Source organism: Thermobia domestica, chromosome 4, assembly GCF_964235325.1.
Source record: "Thermobia domestica chromosome 4, izTheDome1.hap1.1, whole genome shotgun sequence".
Classification (NCBI taxonomy): domain Eukaryota; kingdom Metazoa; phylum Arthropoda; class Insecta; order Zygentoma; family Lepismatidae; genus Thermobia; species Thermobia domestica.
In genome coordinates this window covers 247,557,797-247,582,409 of record NC_137457.1, presented here as the reverse complement: position 1 = coordinate 247,582,409, position 24,613 = coordinate 247,557,797, and positions in this window count along the sequence as shown.

The window sequence follows — 24,613 nt, the reverse complement described above, 5'->3', positions numbered from 1 at the left end:
GCTATTTGCCATATCAAAAATGACATATTTATTATGTTTGACTTATTTTACATTACTTTGTGTATTTCGTTGCTGTTTTCGTATTAGACCTATATGATTATAAATTAAACTTATTTCAAGTAAAATTTGTAACTAACAAATAAGTAACGTCTGCACATTAAATATTTTTCAATGTAACTTTTGAAGCCTAAACAGAAATTGAATTACTTTCTCGTATACTACAAGTAACACATTCGTCTAGCACTATATGCTACATATATATTTTATCTCATTCTCTCTCTGTCTCTACATATATATATATATAGCTATAGCTGCTGAAAATGTCGTAGTCCAATCCAGAAGAAGTGTAGGTACTAGGTGGAAAAATGGAACTGTAGTTTAGAAAAACATATCTCTGTATGTACAATACAAATTTTAATATTAATAATGAAATTCTTATTGTTTTTCAGGCCTCTGAAGTGATTGTAAGTGCTCAAACAGACAATTTCACGAACATCCAGATCCTAACTGTTATAACATTTTTGTTCCACCAAGGGAAGTCACCGAAGTAAATTAATTAGGAAATCAGTGAAACACCACGGGACTCTCCTCCGTTATATACAGTGGTGAAGAAGTGAGTGGCTTAGTATAAACGTGGCGATTTCTCAACAAATTATGCTTTACATCCAGGATGATTAAGAGCAATGACTTTTCCCGAAATCACGGATGCAATTTGTGACATTATTCTTGAAAATTGTACCATTCAGCTAGTGGTGGATATAGCCCAGGGCCGGAGGGCCTAAGCCACCCCAGTTTTTGAGTGACAAAAATAATTTAAGCTATTAATTATATAGTTTTTAAAGTGTATAGTAAACTCACGATATACTTGTTATAGTCTGAGGTCTGGCTGCACCCCGCTTTCTCAGTTTTTACCTTTTCAGCAAAACTTGGGTCAGAGATTCTGGGCATTTCTTTGGAACTCGTCGGTAGCATAATTCAGAATGGCTTGGGTATTCGCAATTTCTCGGCATAATGGGTTCCCAAAAAATCTGTCAGGAGAATAAAAGAGTGACGGCATTAAGAGAAGTCTTCCCCCAATTTGACCGTAATGCTGATCAATTTCGCTCACTAGTAGTATGGTTGTACCACTATGATCCTGAAACGAAACAACAGTCAATGGAGTAGTAGCACTCATTTCTCCATAGCCCCAAGAAGTTCAAGACACAGAAGTAGGTTGAGAAACTGTTTGCAACGTTCTTCTGGGATAAGCATGGAGTCGTACTCATAGACTACCTCCGTAACGGTCAGATATTAAATCCAGAATCTCTACATTACATACAAATCTGAAAGAAAAATTCGAAGTTCAACGCCGCGGAAAATGAAGAGAAAGGAATTCTGGTCCTTCAGGAGAATACACCTGTCTATCAAGCCCCTGCGAACACAACTGACATTGCATAATCTAGGATTTCAATGTCTAGATAACACATTCTTATTCCGCAGATTTAGCTTCGTCTAACTATTACGTGTACTTATTTCCCAAACTTAAATAACACTTGAAAGGACGCCATTTTAGATCTGATGAGTAGTGCTACGAACAGTGGTGCGAGGACATTTTCAGATTTTTTAACTTTTCTGCAAAAACTGGAGCACTGCACAAGGTAGTATATTGACTCTCGGGGGAAGTGTAGAAGAAGTAAAACTTCACCATTCCACGTGACTCCTACTGGGTTGGGCTACGAATTTTTCAGCAGTTCCTAGCCAATATGGTAGACGTCATGTCAGTACTTTGAAACAAAATAAGTAAGGGAGCACTAGTATATACCAATTACTAACTAAAGATCAGCACTCTGACAATACGTTTTATTGGGAATCAATTTAATTCCATAAATTTATTATCATCATTTGCGGGAAGGGAAAACACAACTCTTTTTATCCCATTCAAAAAATTAAGTCGTGGTAGTTGCAAACTAAGCTGTTATAAGCACGTCCTCTGAATATTGAAAGCCGAGAATAATGTTACAGAAAAAGAAGTATAGTACTTTTAAATAAAACAAAATATGAAACTGAAAACTTCAAACCTGGATAAATACAAACAAGTTACGTAACTGGTTTCACCTTTCTTTTGTTTCCAATCGAAGTTGATCCAATAAGAAGAAAACAAATCAACCAAATCTAGTATTGTTCGCTAGGCACAATAATTAAAAATTATAACAAAGAAGTATAACTAAAATTTACCTCAAAAAGCGCTAAATTAGAAAACAGAAATATGCGTGCATACCCAGAAGCTCAAAAAAGAAAGCTTGAGAACTAATCTGCCACATAGTAAATACATGGAAAGTAGACTACAATTTGACAATGAGATTGGTTATGATACTGATATAAAATACTACATGTAGAATGTTTAAAGATTGTAGGAGTCTGGGGGGCAGTCCAGATGGCAGTCAGGGGGGCAGAAGTAGCTACTAGGGGGCGCTCGCCCCCCTTGCCCCCCCCCTCTGGCGTCGTCACTGATGTAAAACAATGATTGAAATTAACAATAAAGCATAATAAAGCATAAGTTGGACTGATAGATAACAATTCAAAATGCCTCGAAAAGCTCTCAAGCAAAACTAATAGATAAAATTTCATACATCCTTCACTCGCAAAATCCCTTGGTAGGCGTACAAGAAACAATTAAATACACCGAGGCGTGTAACTTATCTTTTCCGCCACAAAACTGCCCTCTAGTTTAAAAACATTATAGCAATTGCGTAACATTACAGGGGGCGCGTCTGAGCCTCCAAGCAACGAAAATCGGTAACTTTTCGCCCCCGCCCCTATTGATAACAGCGTTTTAAACTTCAGAGCTGTTCTCAATGGAATTATAGAGCTTCTTCGTGGCTAAGCGGTTAGCGTACGCGCCTTTGGCGTGGGAGACCCGGGTTCGATTCCTGGCGGGAGCTCATGTGGTTCGGATTCCACGTTAATCAGTAGGTTCACGTCTTATATAGCCTTGCTAATGAAAGGGACGTTAAACTCAAAATCAACTCAACTCAATGAAATTATACAGACAAACAGCTCCTTGCGGTAAGAAAAGGAAAGGGGGGCGGATTATCTGTGGTCGCCCAAGAGAACAAATGCATGCAATATTAGGTTTTTAATGTATGACATTACACCTATTTAGATGAGGCTCTCTCTCTCTCTCTAAAAGAGGTCCCATGGAAAAGGCCAAGTAAACTTTTGATTTCTTTTAACCTCTAGAATAAGTTCCTCAAGGGAAAGGGTGCGATTTTTAAAACAATTGATACACTATCTTCTTTCTGGCGCCCCCTCCAACCACGCGCCCGGGGCACGTGCCCCCTCTGCCCCCCCCCCTAGTTGCGGCCCTGATCACAAGCATATGTTAATTTTTCCACTCATATTGAAAGCTTCCACTTTGCATTAATACATACAGGTTGCGAAAAGAAACCTACTTCAGTCTTGTGAAAACCACTAAAATTATCAGTTAAACCGGACATTTTTTTAAAAGAAAATCTAGATATTAGCCTATCAAATAAGAAATGGATTGTTGCTGGTCCCGATTTCTCACATCAAGGTCAAATCGAAGGCCAAATATTTAAAATCTCTCAATTCAAATTTCGAGCTTGTGCTTCTACTTCCCGCTAAAGCTGTGCTCATCACGACTTTTTTCCTCCAAATATCGATTCCGTGATGGGCACGGAAAGTCAACACTTAAAAATTACTTTACTGTTAGGTTGAAGATGAGTTGATTCACTATGGGCTACGTTATTCAAATAAAGTAAAACATTACACTGAAGTTTCTCAGACAACATTAATTGCGTAGACAGCAAACTGTACAGCGAAAAGATGGAAAAATGAAGGGTTAACTTAAAAAAAAAAAAACCGCTCCAGTTGAAATGCTTATACAGACACGGACAATGACACGGAGAACCAGTCGTATTAACAAATGCTGAAACAAATCTTGAATTATTCGCTTATTCACCTAAAAATCACCTTCATTAACATGTCTTCTCACTAGGAGCGTATCCCCCAGCGTGTACGTTAACATATACTTACGAGAGAATACCTATATCTCAGATTTTGAGTACAGTTTCAAAAGTTCATTTCCGTAAACTGTAAAAGCAGCGATTACTATGCTAATTATCACAAATTAAATGCAATTTTGAGTTGCATACACACAACCTACTAGGGAATGAAGACCATGTGCTAACAAAAAAAAAAAAAAAAAAAAAAAAAAATGAAATGAAATAACACTGGAAAATGAAATAACATGTTATAACAAAAATTAAAATAATTGGAGATATACAAGCACAGTTTGAGGGGGAAAGCGAGCATCCCCGGTGGGGATACTTCAGCTGACTTCTTTGGGGGGAACAAAATGTGATTGAGGGGGAAAATCCCCCTCATCCCCCCCGGTAATTCGCACCCTGATTATATATATACAAGTATATGAAATATAAATAATATTATACAGTAGATATAACTTAGACCCCCTATATCTACGTAATATAAATTTCAATCACTTGAATGAGAGTCATATTAACCCTTACTTATTGTTTATTTAGTACATGAAAGAAACCGTGAGTGTGAGGGAGTTGGTAGAGGGTGGCTGAGGGTGAGGAAGTCGATTGAGGGTGAGGGTGGATGAGGGTGAGGAAGTCGATTGAGGGTGAGGGTGGATGAGGGTGAGGAAGTCGATTGAGGGTGAGGGTGGCTAAGGGTGAGGAAGTCGATTGAGGGTGAGGGTGGCTGAGGGTGAGGAACTCGATTGAGGGTGAGGGTGGCTGAGGGCGTGTCTGAGAGAGTCGATTGAGGGTGATGTTGGCTGAGGATGAGGGTAAGGGAGTCGATTGAGGGCGAGGGTGTCTGAGGGTGAGGGTATGGGGGTCGATTGAGGGTGAGGGTGTCTGAGGGTGAGGGTGAAGGTGTCAATTGAGGGTGAGGGTGAGTGAGGGTGAGGGTGAAGGAGTCGACTGAGGGTGAGGGTGGCTGAGGGTGAGGGTGACGGTGTCGATTGAGGGTGAGGGTGAGTGAGGGTTAGCAAAAATGCCCATCTCTGGTACAGACTGTACTTTGGATGTGAAATCGGGGACCAGGACAAGCCCTGGGCTCCTCATGTATGTTGCATATCTTGTGTCTCGAGTCTTCATTCGTGGTTAAACCGTAAATGAACTTCCATGGGCTTAGCTATACCCATGATCTGGCGAGAACCATCAAACCATGTGGATGATTGTTACTTTTGTATGACAACTCCGCGAACATATGGTATTTCCAAGAAGAAAAAGTCTTCCTTGGTATATCCTAACATACCGTCGGTCATGCGACCAGTGCCTCACGGAGATGGACTGCCTGTTCCTGTTCCACCTGATTGTTATATTGATGAGGGCAGTAGTGAAACTAGTACTGCATCATCATTTTCAAAACCCTGTTCTTCGAAAGATCCAGATTTTGTGTGTAACGATGAGTGTACAGGGAATCACAAAATAACACAGTGTGAACTTAGTGATCTAGTGAGAGATCTGAAATTGCCGAAAGATAAAGCTGAACTGTTGGTGTCAAGACTACAACAGTGGAATTGCTTTGATAAGACGGTAAATGTGACTGCATTCCGTAACCGCCATATGTCATTCCTTATATTTTTCGAAAGTGAAAAGAACTTGGTATTTTGTAGTAGTAGTCTTAAATGTGCCCTCCTGCATAATAGCAACGTGCTACCATCGATTCCGATTGGGTATGCACCTTACATGAAAGAAACATATGATAACATGAAACAATTGTTATTGCGATTGAACAATGACAAGTTTAGATGGCAGATTTCCAGGGATCTGAAAGTCATAGGCATTTACTTGGGCTACAACAGAGCTACACAAATACTGTTGCTTCCTGTGCCTGTGGGATAGCCGCGCCAAAGCACTTCATTATAAAAAGAAAGATTTGTCTAAGTGGGAATCATTTAAACCAGGACCTTACAATGTTATGCACGAAGCACTTATCGAATCCAAGAACATAATTAGGCCATGGACAAAACTGCCAGTGACCTTCCTCCGAGGGATAACAACAAGGTAAATACACGGATAAGCTTATATAGACAATTACATAAAATTATCATAACTTCAAAACGAGAGCTAATCTTGCATTTTCATTACCATTTTCGTTATCAGGACACCCGAAAACATAAAGATTAGCTGTTCTCATACCAGTTACAGAAAAAAAAGTACAATTTTGTTTTCTAGTGTTATCGACACTACAGATTGCAGTCCACTCTTCTGTTCCAGCCAGCAGCTCATCATTCACAATGGCTTTTCGATCCCGTGAAAAGCTCAGTATAATTTTCATGGGCGTCAATGTGGACTTTGCCACAAACTGTGAAACGACTCCTCGCTTCAAACAGATCTTTCTTCCCTTTTGTTACCGTAGGTTACCCACTTTTGACCATTCGTGATTTTATTTTCTTCCGAAGACGTTGTTCCCAAGCTAAATGACTGCATCTAATTTCTGAATTAATTCAAAATTTCATTTTCCACCCACAACTCTCATTTAATATTTTTGACAGATACTTCTCATATTTTGTTTGATGTTTCAATCTGCATTTCCCACAATCTCCACTTCTTAAAATTAAAATTACATTAGAAACGAGGACTTTTGCTGCCCAGTTAATGTGGTATGGGTTACCATCCCGATAAAAAAATATTCAACTCTTACTTTTGTAAAAAAAAAAAAAAAAAAAAAAAGGAACGTACTTTTTGGGGCTATATAGTCACCATCCCCACTTGGATTTAATATCTATTATGATTGTATCTCCACTATCCTCCACTAAAAATATATATTTCAAGTAACTTTTTTAAAAAATATTTGATATTGATACAATGCAGTACATATATTTACGGAAACTCACACAATTCGCACTACTTGGGGTGGACATCAGTCAAAAATGATGTATCACTTTATCTTCCCCTTTAATTACGCATATAAATGATCCACGATAACTTTAGAAAAACGAAACGTATACTTTGTTGGACTGTGGGGTAAATATTTCAAAGATATTTTTGTCGTTCATACTGCCTGGAGTTAAAAGTGGTTATTAATGAATTTTCCCTTTTTATATTAATAAAATATGAGACCTAAAAATTTGAAAAAAAATATTCCTACCTTTGAGAAACTTAGTGGGCCTTATGCAGAGTCGTTTCGACGTTTGATTAAAGTCATACTACAAGACTTACTAACGGATGGTTATCAAAATTCTATTCAGAGTCTCTGATTAGGACGTAGTATTTGACGAAGTGAATCACATATGACTGATTAATATAGAGCAGAGGGTTCTTTTACCTTCGGTTTAGCGTGCGACACAACATTTCGTATTTCGTATTTCATGTATTTTCATTTTTACAGACTACGCATGCGCTGATCTACTTTTCCGTAGTAGCCACATTTATTTTTCTCACCCGATGCATTGGGATTCTATTAGTTAATCATACCCAAATCAACTTTATAGCTGTACTCAAAGTAGACTCTGAATACCAAAAAGTGTACCTTCCTTAGTGAAGTGCTAGCATGCCACTAACTAAACAGTGACTAAGCCTCGATTAACGAATTGTCTCTGAATACCGCCCAGTGTGTTTATTCGAGAAACTTACATCTTGCGAGCTTCTACCATTCAACTTAACTGTATTTGTGTATGTGCCACAATGACTCGCGTAAAATCTTATCGGTATTAACCAAACTTTGTATGCAGCTTTCTCCGGTGTACCAAAATAACACTCTTATTTGGAATTACAGTTCGTAATGAAATAGGGGACAAGAGGGGACAACATTTATCTCATATTGCAAGTTTGAACATATACATAAACCCAGGAAACAATTTTGCAGTATAAACTATAGAATAAACCAGATATACTACAATTTTGCAGTATAAACTAGATGTTCAAACAGATAATCAAATTCATCATGTCTTAGTAGGTCGAAAAGCACTGTCTAGATTAATTGATATTAAACATTTGGAGAACCTGGCAGTAATATTGACAACTTCATTGTAGCAGTGATTATTCCACATTTGAAAACGAAGTCTTGGTGGATCATTGGTAGAGTATTCACTTCTGGTGTATGCATTCCCTGGTTCGATCCCAGCTCACGCTAAGTGGGTTTTGTGGTTGAGAAACAACGTGTGCGTGGATTTTCACTAACTTCTCCCGTTTTTTCTCACGTTCTTCATTCCAACATTTCATTTATTTCTAATCATCACTGTTTCTTTTAGATTATACAGCATAACTATGGAACGTGAAACTGAAATATTTTATTTTCTTTCAACATATGATAACACAAATGAGATTAGTTCGGGAGACTTCGTGAGAATAACACTGTCTATCGGTAGGTGAACGTTTCTGCTGTAACAAAGGACAAGTCACGGGATAGTGTTCTATTCTGTGCTAATATCTTAGTGTGATATTACAGTTCTTCTTTGTGTTTCATACAATTACATATACTGTTTCTTTTCTGCGTGTATTTAGTGGTCGTAGTAGGACAAAGTTTCAGCATGAGTTGGCTCCGTTGATAGAACACATATCAATTTTCGACAAGTAAGTTAGAAGTCTACTTCAATTTTTGTGCATGAATGGATTAGAAACACATTTAAGTTAACAATTGATTGAGTACATAGTATCGAAATGGACTTTATACGAAAACTACTATAGTGTATATCAGGTAGTCAATAACTTTCTGTATTAACGATTTCTATCTACATGTAATCGTGGAGTCAAACACAACGATGCTGACTGATAACATTTAGTGCCCATTGATATCATTGACAACAGTATTACTGTCGTTAAATCGTCTCTGTGTCCCATAGAACTTAGTACTCAGAAGTTAATACGAGTCCTTTTTCATCATTATGAAGTGCAATCTGTAAACCATGTATATGTTACCCGTACCAGGTATAAATGAATTAAAATGAAGGTTAAACAAAATGTCCATTCATTTACTACAGTGTATGGTTTGAGTTTATTTTGTAGTTACTCTGGTCAATTCTAAACTTTTGCATTGTGCAATTTACAAGAACATTCTAAACTTGTGCATTGTGTAATTTACAAGAACATTTTGTTCAAGAATAATGTCTTCGAAAAAGGGTCTACTATTCAATGTTCTTCCTCTAATTCGATGCTCTCAGCTACCACTTCTTTGTAACCATCCTAATCTTCCATATGAAAAATCTCTGAATATTACTAACTACATGGAGTCCTCTCTGCTTGCTTCTGATCAACCTTGTACATCTTTCCGTCATGATGTGCTAGCACTTCACACATCCCAAGATTCCCTAATTGCACCTGGAGGCACACTCTGAAACACCACACTTGACACGAATGTGCCATCAGTTATCAGTGATTCTGATTTCAGTGCCCTTGTATATGGAAAACGTAAACTTTGCAAATTAAAGGGAACTCTTGCTAGTTAGTGGATTATCGAAACCTACTAAAGGATTTCACAATTCTGATGTCACCCAGGTAACTAGTGCAAGAACACGATGGAAAAGTTAAAAGCTGGTACTACCCTTGGAGACAACTCATAATTAACTTCTTTGACGTATTTTGGCCTTATTTTAATATATTTATGCAGTGTTTACCGTTTCACTCAGCAGTATCTTTTATAATTGTTGTATTTATCTTTATGCAAAGTTTTAGTTTTGCCACTATTAATCTTAATGGATTTACTTCCCTGTTAAACAACAAACATTAAAAGATTTTGCTAACAAAGCGGATATTGATGTGTTGTTCGCTGATGAAGTGGCTCTTCCAAAATAATGTGGTATTTTAAATCATACATGCTATTTTCATTTTACGGAGAATGGGTTAGGTACAGCTATTATCTGTCGTAGTGATCTAACATTTAAGGAAGCTAATAATCACAAGAATGAACGAATCACCGTTGAGATGCTTTAACAATCAAATTATGTAATATGTATGTCCCCTCAGATTCCTGTAAAACAAGAAAGAGCCTAGATTTAACATTGAACTTTCACGGGTAATATTTAATGGTTTCAGTCTTTATAGCTTAGCTGGAAATTAAAATTCAGATTTACATCCTATGGACAAGAATCCATATTTTAACTTTTCTTCTAAATTCCAGCGACTATAGACATATACAATTCGGTCGATGTGTGGCTCCACTTTCGAAGCGCTAACTTGGACCATTTGTTTTACACGCTCCACTCTTCTAGTAGGTTGCACCGCATTCATATTAGTCGCTCACTAGTTAATAAAGGTCAAGAAATTTTGCTCGAACCTCTGTGTCTTAATGATCATTATGTTATTTTATGAACATAACCCTACCAGTATCAACATTTTTGAGACGTACTCCTTTTGGTATGTTAATACCTCTATATTTCTTGATTCTGAGTATCAGTATTTAATTAGGCGGAAATGGCGAATATTATTTGTGTTAATATCGCGTTTTTAAGGTAAAATTAGGTATTTGGGAACATGCGAGTAAAACCATGATTTCGCTCACTAAGTAAACAATATTGCATTCAACGGAACCAAGTAACGATATTAAATACATTTATTTTTCGAACTTTGTAGAAGAACACATGCAGAGTAATTGAGGAGCATTCTGATCCGGCTTCAAATTCAAGAGATCAGATTCAACTTATTGTCATTGAACAAACAACAAATAAAGGGATTTTTCGTCCGAAGCAAACTTCTTCCTACTGACGGGTTACATGCGTAGGATCGAAACTGCGTAGCATCGAAACTGCGTACGATCGAAACTGCGTACGACCGAAACTGTGTACGACCGAAACTGCGTACGATCGAAACTGCGTACGATCGAAACTGCGTACGATCGAAACTAAAACCGGCGTAGGATCGAAAACAGATAAGGTCTTATGATCGAACAATAAAAAAACAATTATTTTATAATCACAGAATATTAAGTAATAGTATTTTTTTGAAGTTATATAGGGAAAAATCGGAGTAGGATCAAAACTGTATACGACCGAAACTGCGTAGCGTCGAAACTGCGTAGGATCGAAACTGCGTACGGTCGAAACTGCGTAGCGTCGAAACTGCGTACGATCGAAACTGCGTACGATCGAAACTGCGTAGCGTCGAAACTGCGTACGATCGAAACTGCGTACGGTCGAAAGTGCATAGATACGAAACTGAGAAATAAAATACTGACAAATATAATTAAATAATCATACAGGGGTGTACCCAGGAAGTTTTTCTTGGGGGACTATGACTTATTCAGGAGGACCAAAAAAGCTAAGTCTTGTCTCAGCAGGGAGAAAGGAGAATCCTCCCCCCAAAAGCCACTACTTCTGATCAAGTTGGCAAATTCCTTGTTCAGAAGATTGCCGTTAAGTTCAATTGACTTAGCTTAACATTTTCTTAGTTACCTAGTTGCTGTGAATTGTCACTTCTTTTATAGACTTTGCAGGTGGCACAATCGAAGGTTCATGTAATTAGTTCAAGTTTTTGCTAGTTTGGGCTTCGTCCCAAATTTACTAACTTCCAGGGTTGTTTTGTTTAAAACAATATTTAAAACAAATGATTAAAACTTTTTTTTAACAATTGATTTTGTTTAAAACAAATTTTGTTTATGTTTTAAACATTTTGTTTTAAACACGTTTATTTTGAAGACTTGTCTTAAACATATGTTTATTTGCATTTTATTTTATGTTCGTAAAAAAAAGAAATCTTCCAGAGCAAGAGAACTGTCCAGAAGTGCTCCCCAATCAGAAGACTATTTTCTTCCCATGTGAATGGTTTGATTTCTCGTGGCTACAGCAGGTCAATGTGGTGATCTACAATTTATTTTGTCTCTTTTCCCCCTTATTTTTAACGTATATTGTATTGTTTAAATGCTTCTCAGTTAACTTGCGAGAAAGTGTCGTAGTCGAAGGTTGGACTACTTATAGAACTGATATTAAAAAATAAATAAAATAATTATCACGGAAACAAACTGTTGTGTTGTATTCATTGCGACGTTGAGGTTCTGAAATTAAAATATCGCAAGCATTCGTTTGTACAGTACATGTTAGTTCTGTCTCCGTACAACATGGAATCGTTTAACATGGATTATGCGTGAAGAAAAGAAGGACATGATTTGATACAAATTTATTAGAGTAACTCAAACTCAATCAGGTAAGTAAACGATCAAACGAGTTTGTCACAAAACGTGTAAGAAAGAAATGGGTGGTTTAGTTCCAAGAACGAAAATCATTATAAAAAATGCAATGCTTGGTAAAAATGGAAACCCAAACAAATGGTAAAAATGTTGATCCGAAAATTGCTTCTGATGAATCTAACGTCAGTGGTGTGGCTGAGATGCAACTGGAAACTTCAGGTAACAACTAATTTTGTATCAACAATATCTTTTTCATTATATTATGAAAATTTTATTTCGTACCTCTTCCCCACCACAGTTCTAAATTTTCTTTGAAACTTCACAACTTGGCATAGCTTGTATGAAGAGTTGAGTTGATTTTAGTTTAGCGTCCCGTTCAGCAGCGAGGCTATATGAGACGTGGACCTACTGATTAACGTGGAATCCGAACCACATGAGCTCCCGCCGGGAATCGAACCCGGGTCTCCCACGCCAAAGGCGCGTACGCTAACCGCTTAGCCACGAGGGAGCTCAGCTTGTATGAAGAGACCAGGTGAGAAACGCAAGGTATGGCAGTCGATCACGTAACTAACCAAGTGTGATACTTATTATAACGTTAGTGCTGAACGTCAAGGTCTGGGACAATTTGATCTCAATTTGTTTGTTTGTATGTATGTACCACGCTACAGGGTGCAATATTCAGTCTTTTAACATTAATTTTTGAGGATAGAGACACGAGGCGTCGGAATTTGCTGTATAGATTTTGACTGCGATCCCACGTAAAATTTCAAAATTAGTGGGTCAGATCCCACTTTAAACAAAAAGCCCTGTCTAATATAGCCTTGCTACTGATGCAAGATGTAATCAATCAAACTAAACAAACTAATTTTATATGTTTCGAACAAACTTGGGTTGCAGGATAAATTTGGCTTCAACTCAACATTTAGAGCACAAGGGACCCAAGTTCATTTTCAGAAAGGTTCACTTTTGCTCAGCAAACGTAATATCTTCGTAGCATAAGGTATGAAATAAATGAAACAAAAACCACGGGAAAGCGTGTGGACTAGAGTTTCATAGGACAACCGCTAGACAAGGGCGTTGACGGAATGGGGAGGAGAGCTAATTTTCCCTTCCCCCTCCTTGCTCATACATTTAAGATATTAACATTATACTTGTATTGTGTATGTTGCAGCGTTGGAATGATTAACAAGTCAAGCTCCGAATGTCATAGTCAATGATGCATAATTACGTTACATAAATGCAGAATGTGTCCAAAAGAATACATCGACGTAAAATGTCATATTTTCACAACCACGAATCCGAGATGAAAGAAAGAAAAACTACCTGAAAAAAAGGAATCTAGAATTTTGTATGATTGCCGCTAGATAGGGGCGTTCGTTTAGAAATCATCCGTCTTCTACCCTGAATTTCAGATTTTTGGGGCAGTAATGCAGATTTAGAAACATTTTGCTTAGCAAAGTCCAACATTTAAAAATTGAAGTCCTTGCACCGAATAAATACGGATTTTGATCATTGGCCGTAAGGAGCTATAGGCCTATATTGCTTTCTTGTATAATTTTTTTACCCAAGGATTTCAAAGGTGGCTCTACTTTCGAGTTTCGGGCCTGCTTAAAATTCAGGAAATTGGACCTAAGCAACTTCCCAGTTTTAATCATCTGTATGTTCTTCGTATTTATTCGGTGTAATTACCTCAGGCTTATTCTGTTGGACTTTACTTATCAAAAGATTTCTAAAACTGTCTTACCGTCCCCAAAATCTGAAATGCAGGGTGCGGATGAGGGTGGTTGCCCTCCTGTTCCACTGACGCCCTTACTAGCGGCTGTCATATGAAACTATCCCACGCCTTTTCGCATGGTTTTAGTTACATTTGTTTTGGATTCTTGACTGCGAAGTATTATTTTTTGAAATAGAATTCATTTGCTGAGGAAAACTGAAGTTTATTGAAAATGGATTTGGATCTATTGTACTCTGAACGCCCCAAATATTACCTTTCGTCAATAAATTTTTGACTCAAAAAACAACCAATTACATAGACTTGCAGAAAATATAAAGTTAGCACAATATGAAGTGTGCTTCAAACATTACTTTTCGAAAACGTAGCCCTATTATTATAAAATAATTTTATTAGCACCAGTGTTATGAAGTAGTAATCAAATTTTGCAACAAAAATCTCACCCGCCTCCACGAAACGCTAGCTTAGCCCCTAAAGGCATAACTACAAAACTTTTAGAAGCGGTAACTCGAAATGATTTTCTTTATGGTTAAAATAACCGCACAACAGCATTTCTGGTAAAATTCTAGCCCTCATGTAACATGACACCATTTGCATTTGAAATTTCGAATACTAAGCACAGATGTTCGCCATGATGCTTGATAGCACCATCTGATGTGTCAGACCACTTCCAAGATTCATCATTCTCCCTGAACCCGTTGTCAACGCACAAGGATGGTGAGGACTTTTGTTTTGCCATGTATATTGATAGATTGTGTGAAACCTCTATAGTTGGTAAATTTTAAAATCTACCTTAAAAGCTTACTATATCCAAGAAAATACTTACTGTATGAGAGTCACTGGCAAGAGGGTGTAATAAAAAGGGTCGTTATATGAAATAAGTTGAAAATTACTAATCTATACGGAAATGTTCTGTACCCAACACTGTGTAGTCTTAAAGAGAAGAAAATAAATGAAAAGATCGGTTGAAAGAGCAAAAAGTCTTAATAAATACGTGATTACACGATTTTGAAATATGTTTAAAATAATATTTTAAACTGTTCAAAATGTTTAAAACATGTACTTTTACTTTTTTGTGTGTTTTTTAAAACATCTTTAAAACATTTTAAACACTTTTTTCATGTTTTAAACACGCGTTTTGTTCTTTTTTTTAAAAAAAAAACTGTATTTTTTCCAACCCTGCTAACTTTTGACCAAGTTGGAAAATTAGAATGCGTTGCTGCCAATATTTACTTAAAAGACTTCCGTTTCTTTCAATTGACATTTGGATTAGCATTTTCTTACTTACCCAGTTGCTGTGATTTTCAATTTCTTTATGAACTTGGCAATTGGCAAAATTGAATGTTTATATAATCAGTTTAGTTTTAAGTAGGTGGGAATTTGTCGCCAGATACAAAATTTCTCATCCTACGGCCTCGCGCCTCATAAACCTACTAACATACCAAAATTCCTAGTTTTTATTCCGATTTCAATTACGGTACCTAAAATATGAGATTTTGTACATCCAAAAAGTCTATTTAAATTACACAGTTTTTTGTCTCTTTAAAGCTGCTAAAAATGGAAAATATTCACTTTTGGAAATTTTCTATATAGTCCCAGGAGGCTAAAAACTTTGCCAAATTTAATCCTTGTAGTTCTACTGGAAGTGCCTATACTGTAAAAAATCGTTGTATTATTTCAACGACATGCCTATGTGTTAGCACGATTGTGTTAAAATATAACACAAACAAGTGGTTAGAACAACTCACTCTCCGTTTGGAGTTGTGTGTCAAATGCCGCTAGTTGAAATGACACACAGCCTGTGTGTTAACACAAGTGTAGAATCTTCGGTGTTGTTTTCTGCGTGATTGCCATATATGTTGGGTATCTAATTATAAAGGCTTATGAACTGAAGCTACAGGCAAACACAGTAGAAAGAAATACTTAAACAAATCCAAGTATACGCAAAATTTCAAAATACAAACCGCGCGATGTGTTTTCAATTGTTTTACAAAATGTTTCTGAAGAAACCCTAACAGCACAAGATGTGCTAGGCATGTACCATTTTGGTGTTCTAAATTCATCTCCCACATTTGATGCATTTATTGCTTCTTTTTCAAAGCGGTTGTGTACTAGAAGCAACAAACGCATCAACTTTATTAGATGGCAACTGGCGCCGATCATTTGAAAGTGAATATGGAAGAACTACAAAATAAAGTAAATAGACAGTCGTCATTTTGTAATAAAATTAGGTCTACATGGCGAGCAGATTTTATCCCGAACGGTTATCGTCGAGTATACGCGGGTTAAAGGAGCACTCTGATTAGCCAAATTCAAAAGACCTTAAGAATTTATCCCTCTACAAGCGACGGTTTTCGTGTTATAGGCTGCGAAAAACATGAAAAAAGGAATTTTAAAGGTCCATAGCTCCAAAACTATGGGACCTACCGCAGTCGGGTCAAGACTTAACTTAGGAACTAGTATGTGCCCTATCCAAAAATGCGTATGTCAGAATCCTGAGGTGCTTCCACAACAATTTTTATAGAGGGAGTTTAACTACGGGCCTATGATATAAAGTATTCTCCAACTACCTCCATAAAAATTGTTGTGGACATCTTAGGTGAATTGAATTTTGGACATCTTAGGTGAACTTTGGACATCTTAGGTGAATTGAATTCTGTATGGAAATGGAAAACATTTCAGTTTTATTTAAATCTTGGAAAAGAAACATTCTCTGTGTGCAAGAGGTTAATCTATACACATGACGATACATCACTCCAAATGTTTTAAACATATTAACTGGCAGAGTATATAGTTATCCTGGGGGCAAGAAAACAAAGGGATTTTTACTGGAATTAAAAATCGTAGTATGGTGGTACGTACCATACGCATGAACTTACTTTGGAGGAGGGGTCCAAATTCAATGCGAAGATAAAGTATTTTCAGATTTGTCAATTTTCGAAGTTTATGTTTATAATTCCGTACCTATACGTCCGAGCGCAAGTGAACTACGTCAGTCAAACATCGGTCCTTACTGAACAAACTTGGGCACAGATCGTTGCAATTGCGTAATTAGGAGGCGCACCATAAATTCGTATTTAGGTTCTAAACATCGTGTGTGTGGGTTTTATCGGGGTTCTCCCGTTTCCTTCCACTTTTTTCATTCCACCATTTCATTCATTTCTCATCATCAGCGTCTACTTTAGCCTAACCGGCATAACCGTAGGACGTGAAACTAAAAGATTTCATTTCATTTCATTTTCGTATTAAGGTTCTAATCCTTGATTTTTCTCACTTTTATATTTACCATAATCTATTAATTTTTAATTACTAGCTTCGTTTATTCAATATCGACATGATACTTTCAGGATATATTAGTGGTGAGCTAAGGTTTATTTGAAGATAGTTGCATCTGTCTCTTAGCAGTATTTCCAGCCATAGAACTATTTATTTCCAGACTTTTTTTGGTAAAAATTTCCTTTTTTCCCTTCTAAAATTTGCCTCTTATTTCCTTCTCTTCTGTTGGCTACATTGGAACGAACATACCAGATTCTGGAAGCCTCATCCTTGACTTACACAACGCACTATAAAAAGTTTCACTTGGATAATTGGGGACACTACAATTCCGGTCTTACAGTATACCATATTACATAATTATTAAGGATAATAGTGACTTTCTAGGAAAAATGATATACTTTTTAAAATTACATGCTTAATTTGAGAGATATCATCATGATACTAGCTGAATATATTATTGGTGGGCGAAAGATTACTTTAAAATTGTTTGCTTCTGAGTGGTAGCAATGTTGCCAGCTACAGAAAATGTTAATTGTAATTGTTTGTAAAAAATTTGGGAAGTTTATCCTTTCCCCCCTATTATTTCAGTGTCCTTGGCTATATTCAAACCAACGTACAACTGTCTGGAATCATTCTTGGACTACAAAACGCACCATAGAGGAGCACGATTGAATAATTAGGGAAGACGGTGAACCACCATGTATGCTGATTTTTGCTTCTGACGCGTAAGAAGTGCCAAAATTTGATGTGTATTATGAGAGAGTTTTTTTCTTTCTCTCTTTGTATGGCAGCCAGCGACTTCAGGTTTTTACTGTACCTTGTCAACATACCAGAAAATTCTTTCTAGGTGACTTGAACCCCTGTGACTTCGGTGTTCCCAGCTAGAAAAAATCATGAAATTCGGCTAGGGATTTTTTTTTTTTAAATTTCACTCCTACATTTTTGCAATAATCCCTCCCGTTAGCAACACTGCAATCTAACTTACACCAAAAAATAGCCATGTCCCTCTTCTAAAATACAAGACGTAAACGATATCAATCGGGATAACAGTGTTTGGGCAATAAATCATTAACTGAAAGTCTACCAAAAACCCCAAAATCGATTTTGTCCCGAAAGGGTTAATGAGATATGCGCGCCAAAGATTTCGGGCTCTAATTTAACGTGAGCCCCCCCCCCCCCCCCAAAGTTTCTGGGCTGGTCCAGAGAATGAATGGCCTACATAGTACTGTCTACGGGCTGGATAGGCTACCAAATTTCAGCTTTCGTTCTCCCATAGTTAATGTGATATAGGCGCCGAAAATTTGGGGGCTAACTTCACCAGAGCCTCCCAACTTTCTGGGCTAGTCGAGATAAAGATCGATGGGCTAACAAATTTCATCTTTTGGGCCAATATAGTTAATAAGGTGTGAAAATCAAAGTTTTGGGGCGTTAACTTAACGTGAGCCCTTAACTTTTTGGGCAAGTTGAGATAATGAGTGTACCAGGTACTAAACTTCATGGGCCTTCCAACCCATTATTATTTAGCATTTGGGGCACTCAAGGAACACAGATACAGGGTCTCCAAATGTGAAAATGAAAATGCAATCTTTAAGTTTTATGTCCGACTGTCATCCTGGGTAGACTAAAGGAGACGCAGATGATGAGAATAAATGGAATGGTGAAATGAAAGAGTTGTGGGAAAGGGAAACTCCAAGAAAACCCTCACACACGGTGTTTGTTCACCACAAACCCCACTTTGCGCAAGTTGGTATAGAACCAGGGCCCCGCAGCATGTGTGAACCCTCTGCCACTAAGCCACTGCGGCCCGGAAGTCCTCGAGACGAGACACATAGGCGTATACCTAACTTGTAATTTGTTCGTAGCGGGAATTTCTGTTATGGTATAGTTAATTACATACAATGAAAAACCGAAAATGTGATGTGGACAATCGCGAACAAGCAATAAACAATCTGCGTGATTTGTTTTAGATTTCGGAAAATAGGTTCTGCCAGATTTACGCTTATCGACTGTAATCGTTTATTTATTTATTTATTTATTTGGGAGGGAAGCAAAGTATAATACATTTCAGTCATTACACATGCAAAGAGATGTTTTATGGTAATTGTTTTTTGCTGAAATATAACTTCGGTATCTTTTATACGTGTTTAGGAGCTGAGATTATTATCTAATAATTATAAGGAAGATACAAGTTTTTTTTTTTTTTTTTTTTTTTTACGAAGATACAAGTTTTTCACCTTCGTACAACAATTCATGTTTAATAGGCGTATAGAAGGAGCTCATGCCCAAAACATTGGGACTCCATTTCTGGGGCCCCATGTTGGGGGCCCGGTTCCTGACCACCACTGTGCTGAGGGGAATCGGATCTTTCCAACGTCACCATCTGTATGCAACAACTCCATGCTGAAACGAGAAATAGAGTGGACTCAAGCCCAACATTTCGGAACCACATTTTCTGGAGCTTCGAGGCCAGGGCCCAATTTCTGACATTACCGCTTTCGTTAATCGACCCCGACCTTTCAAACGCTAACACTATAGTACAACACCATGTTAAATAGGCAAATAAAAGAGACCTGAACCCAAACTTTTGGGATCTCATTTCTGGAGTCTCAGGTCCCGGAGCTTTCCAACACCACAATATGTATCCAATAACTCCATGCTTAAAAGAAAAATATAATGAAGCCAAGCTCAAAATTTCGGGACACCATTTTTGGACCTTTGAGACAAGGGCCCAATTTCTGACGTTAACACTGTGCTCAGACGACCCGAACATTTAAAAACTTCACCACCCACCCACATACAATTCCATGTTTAATAGGCGTATAGAAAGAACCCGCGCCCAAAACTTCGGGACCCCATTTTTCTGGAGCCTCATGGCTGGGGCCCGGTTTCTGATATCACCACTGTGCTCGGGAGACCCGGACTTTTCCAATGCCACCATCTGCATCCACTAACTCCATGTCTAACACGGCTTCCCCATTGTAGGAGGATTTTGACGAATTTTCTGCAGGTTCTTTACAACTATTTACAACGTTTCAAACTATTCATAAGAAATGAAATTTCAATACATTAGAAACTATGTTCTTTTAAAATGTTCAAAATGGATGACAGCATTGATTTCCAGTAATAGTTGTAAACTTTCGTAATTTTATTCTCTATTTGAATAGTAGTTTAATTTCGAATCTTTTACGGTTAAAAATATTTTTGTGAAATGTAACGGAATACATTGAAATGCTCCTACCCCCACGGGTACGTGTTCCAATTATAAATCGATTTGAGGTTCAGCGTACAAATGAGAAACTCCCAAAGCGAAGTACAATATTGTAACGTTGTTGACATACATATGAATAACTGGTGATTAGGTCGTTAAGCTGTACATAAAATCATATAAATTTTCATTCATATTACGCAGACAAGTACACACAGAACAGCATATGAATCTTTATCTGACTTTTGTTTCTCTAACTTTCTGATAGCCTTTAGAAATAATATCTTTACAATCGAAATATTCGTTAAACATTATTATTATTATTATCCTTCAATATTCATTATACATCATATTCTTCATTACTTTAAATTCTTCATATTACATAACTATTTTACATTATATTCCGTCGAAGCTGTTTCAAAGTTAGTATTACACTTCTGACATAGTCATCATTACAAATCATAATTGATTCTCAATCCATACGCCTGTAACTTGTCCATCCTACCTGCAGTGTGGATCCTACGCAGTTTCGATCGTACGCAGTTTCGACGCTACGCAGTTTCGACCGTACGCAGTTTCGATCGTACGCAGTTTCGACGCTACGCAGTTTCGACCGTACGCAGTTTCGATCCTACGCAGTTTCGACCGTACGCAGTTTCGATCCTACGCAGTTTAGGTCGTGTGGAGTCCATGAATATAACCCTAATTTATAGCTGCACAGGTTAAACAAATTAAAGAGAGAGAAAAAAAAATATATTTTTTGAGCGCATGATTAAAACTTAAATTATTTCAGGGCAACTGCGTAGGATCGAAACTGCGTACGGTCGAAACTGCGTAGCGTCGAAACTGCGTACGATCGAAACTGCGTAGGATCGAAACAGGTTTTGAGCTGAATTTTTCGATCGTACGCAGTTTCGATGCTACGCAGTTTCGATCCTACGCCGCATTCCCCTACTGACGACAGAGAACAAAACAAAACTATATAAATTCAACCAGAAAACAAAAGTTGATTTCTTCTATTAAAGGACATGGTGATTAAGGTTCATTTAGGTTTATGAAGGAGGTTTAAAAGTACTTCCCCAATTTATTCCAATCAGTCTTAGAAAACATTGTCTGTATCACTTGAGATAATGAATATGGATGAATCTCTTTTAGATTGTATTCCTCCAACTCTAGATGTAAATGCTCAGGAGTATCTAAACAGTCCCTTTACAATTGATGAAGTTGCATACTCAATCCAAATCCGCTGGTATTGATTCTTTAGTCTTAGGATTTTGTCTTAGTTTCATTGATATTCTTTCCCACTTTCTTTCGGGTTCGTGAATGTGGAGAAATCTTTATCTTAGGCCAATCTCTCTCCACGTCTGTTACTATCTTAATCAATAAACAATTTAACCCTATGTTCATTTGCAATTATCACCAATCAATCTTCGTGCGAGTCAGTATGTGGGAGAGTTACTTAGTTTTTATCAATACAGTCATGGTAAACATGCTTTAATTCGTGAAGTTTTAGCTAATGTAAGCTATTTTATAGTCTATCATAAGACGAACTCTCGCACTTCCGTGGATATTTTATCCGCTGATTTTTCAAAAACTTTCGATAGAGTATCACAAGATTACCTTTTCTTCAAAAATTTGAATTTAGTGGCACTTTTATGTACATGTTTCAGGGAGCGCATCACAACAGAACAACTAACTGTAAGTTAAAAATCAATAGTAACTTAAATTCTGTCATTCCTGTCTGTACTGGAATTCTTCAAGATGACAGCGCGTCCATTATTTCATTTTGTCCGTCGATTGTATCCCTCATATAAGCGGTACAAACCAGACTCACTGACAACAAAATTTACCAAGCTTCTGTTTCGATCGCGAGTGACATAGATGAAGTCCACTTTTCATGTCAATAGTGTTTCCACCCTAGAAGATATTCAGAGCCTTTTAGATAAGTATTAACGTATTTCTGGTACAATATAAATAAACAAAAAACAAAGTTGCTATGAATTCATCCTGAACACCGGGATACAAATTATGTGTAATATGTTGTTGCTAATTCAGTCAATATCTTAGCTATTAAGTGGTTCAATAACATCAAACAAACCATTACTTTCAATTACGATATAATACCACAAAATGCGTGGTCTTCTAATACGAAATAAACCTCGCAACATCAACATATTCAGTAGAAATTTATTTCTCAAACTAAATGCTTTGAACTTTTCTAGTTTATTTGGCAAGCTTTCTCTTCTCGCCGCAAAACAAAACAAACTCCTGAATAGTGAAATTTTCTTCTTTCTATGACATCATAAAGCGTCATGTGTTGCATGCGATCAACTCGTGTTATTACCTCCATAGGGTGACGTGAACTACACTAACATTGCTCTGCAAGCAAAATCACTACTGCTGATGAGAATCATTGACTTGTTTAATAACTATAAGAATAGTTTGCTTTTAATGTTTTCTCTATTTACTTTGCTTCTACCTATACATACCTTTCCTTGGAATTAAAATTCTCATACTTGTGTGAACCCTATGTGGATATTCTTATTTCTTAATTTCATTTTATGCATTTTAAAACTCTTTATCACTAATACATTACGATACAACACGTAGGAGTTTGGCTACGGGTATATAATTTGAAATCCGCTCCAACTACCTCTATACAAATTGTTGCGGAAGTACGGCAGGATTCTGAAACTTGGATATTTGGATAGGGCATACTAGTTCTTAAGTGAAGTCTTGAACGATAGGTCCATAGTTTTGCAGCTATGGATCTTTAAAGTTCATTTTTTCATGTTTTCGGCAGTCTGTAAGGAAGTATTTGTGCACCCAGGTTGATTTATACTTTTTGTCTTATTTGGGTGTCAGGAATCACCTCCAAAACATTGTCGGTGTTGTTTTGGGAACTCTGTATAGACCTATTATAATAACATTATTCCATTGCGTACTGTTTATTCTTACATGGTACACATGCACCAATATGAGGAGATTTATTTCGTGATCCAGAAGATGTTGAAGGTGAGCGGGGACAGAAGACGCACAAAACGGATTCGCGTGCCCCACGATTTGACACGTGTATGAAAATATAAAATAAGGTGTAATTTCATATGTTCTACTAGTATATAGGAAGAGAATATCAAACATGTTTTCACTTATATTTTAACGTCGAAGAACATATCGTCTTCTATTCTTTCATATTTAAATATATGAAAAATTTAGAACATTATGATCTTGCGAATAAATATTATTTTTTTAAAATTCATTTCTGAAGTTAACAGTATACAGACAACCTCCTAAACTATGGTGTATGACAAACTTTGGAAGAGATGTTAAATAATTATAAATAATTACTTTGCTGTTCATATCTTTACACTTTCCTCAAATTGCTGCCGGAAATGTTCCTAGTTACAGTTTGCGTCTTGTAAGTATGAGGAGTTTCAGCAAATAACAACAGCAGGGTTTTTAACGTTAAACGATTTGCTGAAAACCTAATTGAGACGGTAATGATAATAATAAAAGAAATGGGGAATTGAAGAAAGTGCAAGGATACAAGGGAACCACAAGTAGAAACATACACACAGTGCCTTTCCAAAACAGGGTCCACTTTGCGAGAGCTTGGAACGAACCAAGGATACCACGCGCCAGAGGTGAGATCTCTACTACTAAGCAATCGCGCCCCTTTAAACTAAATTGTTTAGCCCATTTACAAGAGTAAAGATATGGGGTAGAGTGCTAAGCTAAGGCCCATGGGGTTCTGGTTGAATCCCAGCCGGTGCCAAGTGACGTTTGTGGTGAGTAAGCATCATGTGTGGAATTTTCTTTTTTTAGTTTACTTACTTTTTCATTCCCATTCATTATTGTCCCATTCATTACCATCATCAACTTCTTCTTTACCCTCGGTGAAACTTACGGGATGTTAAACAACAACAAAGAAGGAAAACTAAGAAGAAACTCAAAATATGTGGCTGATCTCGGTAAAATAGGAAGCGTAACGATTAAGGAACTGCTAAAGCCCCCATCATACGGATATCAGACACTCATACCTAAGTTGTTTTTTGTTCGGCGTCTCACAATTTTCATCGAAGCCAAGGGAGATGTTGCTGATGGTAATGAATAAAATAGTGAAATAAAGGAAGTAGAAGAAGTAAGGGAACCTCCAAAAAACTCAAGCACAGGGTGTTTGTTCTCCATAAATTCTGCTTGGCGCGAGGTAGGATCGAACCAGGGACCGCATTCACCTAAGGTTAGTACGCTACTCAAATCTTCAGTCCTGTAGTTGGTGCTAAGCAACTTTACTTAATGGAACA